The sequence below is a fragment of the Lycium barbarum genome, chromosome 11 (genome assembly GCF_019175385.1).
Source record: "Lycium barbarum isolate Lr01 chromosome 11, ASM1917538v2, whole genome shotgun sequence".
In the NCBI taxonomy this organism is placed as follows: domain Eukaryota; kingdom Viridiplantae; phylum Streptophyta; class Magnoliopsida; order Solanales; family Solanaceae; genus Lycium; species Lycium barbarum.
The window spans coordinates 107,103,408-107,106,213 of NC_083347.1; the positions used below are offsets into that span (position 1 = coordinate 107,103,408).

A 2,806-nucleotide genomic window follows, 5' to 3' on the forward strand; every position below is an offset into this window, starting at 1 on the left:
AGTTAAGAATGGTCAAAATGGAGAGTTCAAGCTCATGATGGATACCTACTTGGAGGAGTAAATGAAAAGCAGAAAGCCTTGGAGGAGTACTTGAAAAGTAGTCTCCAAAATGGCCTGATGATTGAAGACAAAAATCCTCCATGGGCATGACAAAATCAAGAAGAATTCTCAAATGCTCACTATGAGAAAACAATGCCCATATTGGAGGCCAATCATGGATATGAGGAATCAAGGATTGAAGACCCTCCAACTGAATCCATGCTTTTTGGAGATGCCAAAGAAGAAAAGAAATTAAAGTCAACCGATGACTTGAAAAATCTGGTAGATATTGGCTCTAATTCGAGGGAAAAAGAGAATGTCAAGAATTGGAAAGAGTTGCAAATTGGAAGCCTTATGTCTCATTCCAAGCACTTTTCAACATTGAATTTGTGTGGTGATATGAGAATTGAACCACATAAATTCATGTCGGATGGCGAAGAAAAAAGACAAGAGCCGGACATCTTGCAATTTAAAAGCTTAAGAAGGCAAAATGACATTCCTCATTTGAATGCCAAGAAGTGTAAAATGAAGAAATTGGCGTTTGGCTGGTTCATCTACTTGCCACCCCTCACCACTCATGGTCACAAACTTGAGTCCAAGTTGGGGTACCCTATTCATATGTTCCGAATGGCGAGAAAAGTGGTAAGTCAACTCATGTCGTGCCACAACATTAAATACAACGTTTTATGGGAGACAACCCATATTTCCTTTATTTTAATTCAATTTAGCATTTTTTAAATCTTTTTTGGTAAGTTTATTTTATTATTTTGGCCATTCTATCGCATTTCAAATTTTTTTGGACTTCATTTGGGGAAAATTATGGAGTTATATGTAGCAGCCACAATTTGTGCCAAAAGTTGCTGAAAACAGTGTCTAAATTGTGAAAAGCTGCTGGATATTTGTTAGTTTAAAAGAGCCAATTCTTGGGCAAATCCGAAGGTTCAGCAGATGACTTAAAGGCCCAGGTAAGCCTTTCTCCTTCTAACATTTCAAGCTATTCCTTATTACCCCCCTGGTCCAAAAATAAAAGAACACCCATGTACTGTCCCCTCTCACGACTCTCCTCCGCATCAGTTTCGATCCCCGCCATTCCTCAACCTCGGCAGTGTTCAGATAAGGTTTTACCTTCATCTCCCTCTCTGGCTGGATTTCTCTCTACTGGCAGAATTTTTTTTCTTTCGTTTCTACTCCTATGGTTTGTTTGTGTGGAATTTAGATCACAAATTGTGAGACTCTAGTGGTTTGTTGGGCTAATATGTATCTTTGATTGATTGAACTATAATTCCCATTTTTTGGGACGGTATTCACCCGTCACGTTGTCATAAAGGACTTGCTCAAGTGATGCACACAAGCTATTCGATGAATTGTCTGAAAGATGATTTTATTCCCCGGTGAAGTCTGAGTAACAGAGCGCTTTTGGTAGTTGATTAGTAGTAAGTGTGGGGTGGGGGCGAGCAACACCAATTGGTTATGTCACTGCTGATGTGAAGCCAAGCAACTGTGAGTGTCATTTGTGCTAGTCATTGTGTGCTGTGCGAGTTGCTGTAGAATAATTCGCAACTACTAAATGAGTTACCTCAGCATGCTAGATGTTCCCGCCTGTGTAATTTGAACGATGTGCTTATGAATTTTTTTTTTTTTTTTTTTTTTTTGTGTATCTGTTTTGCCGGTGGAGGGTACTTCTAGTTGGTTAGGCGACGAGGATATGGTTAATTGCTTCTGCTAGATGGAATCACTCAGGATGTGCTTCAGGTTTAATTCTTTTTGCTTCAGTACGAATCTAATATAAGAATGGGCTACCATTTTTCATACTATCAGGTTTTATGTTCAATTGATGCAATTTGGTTCTAAATACTTGTTGTATGTATCTGTAGGAATCTTGTTTAGTTGAATACTTTTGTGGAGATGGCTCATTTGGTCACCATGGGCACGGGGATTATATTTCAAGATGTTCTCCTGTACAAGTGTTGCACTTCAAGACTAGGCATGTCGAGCAAATTGCTTGTGCTATGCAACATTCACTTGTCTTACTAAAAGTTTCGGGTACTTTTGACATTCAATGACCTCTAGTAATCCAAAACAATTCATGGAAGAACTGAACAATGAAGATACACTATAGCTAGCTATTGTCGAGTACAGAGACTCCTTGCCCTTATGCCATGACGCCATCTTTTAAGGGAGCTCCACTACACTTTGTTTTACTTTATAATTGCATCGAGGAAAATGCAACGTTTTTGTTTGGGGTGGGTTTCTCTGTATCACTCGGGATTGGATTGGTATAGCTGTGAGGTGTATAACTGCTTAAGTGTTGTGATTTTGATGTGAGACGCCTATATTAGTATGATATGCCAGTTTTTGTTTGCCCATATTTTGTCATGTGTTAGCAATATCCTTAGCTTTTCTTTGCCGCGGTTCTTTTCTCGAAGATGCTAATGTCTTTTGAACCCGGTGCTTTTAGGTAGTTTTGAGTCGGCTTGTCTTTATGATAGATAGTTGGGCACTTTCTTAAGGAAAATAAGTCTTGTAGGTTAGGTGTAGAAGTGAGTTTTAGGTAGTTTAGGAGTAAAAATGGTGTTGGGATGTGATTTTTCCCCCTCGGCTAACTTTTGGCTTGCTTGGTACCAACTTAATTAAACTTTGACATATGAATTCTTAATCTTTGAAAAAGAAAAAATGATTGAAGTAATGATTCTTGTTTCGGCCTTTAGACCCAATTTTTGGCTCTTTCTTTCACTAATTAGTCTATTTAGATTGAAAGACACTTTTT

The 2,806-nt window shown here is 38.5% G+C and overlaps 1 long non-coding RNA gene across 1 annotated transcript; it reads left to right on the forward strand.

Annotated features, from left to right (window-relative positions):
- The first annotated feature begins 717 nt into the window (after positions 1-717).
- Positions 718-2,405, forward strand: LOC132618767 (uncharacterized). The gene is made up of 2 exons (XR_009574300.1): positions 718-1,791; positions 1,914-2,405. It is a non-coding gene; the product is annotated as an uncharacterized LOC132618767 (long non-coding RNA).
- The last annotated feature ends 401 nt before the right edge of the window (positions 2,406-2,806 follow it).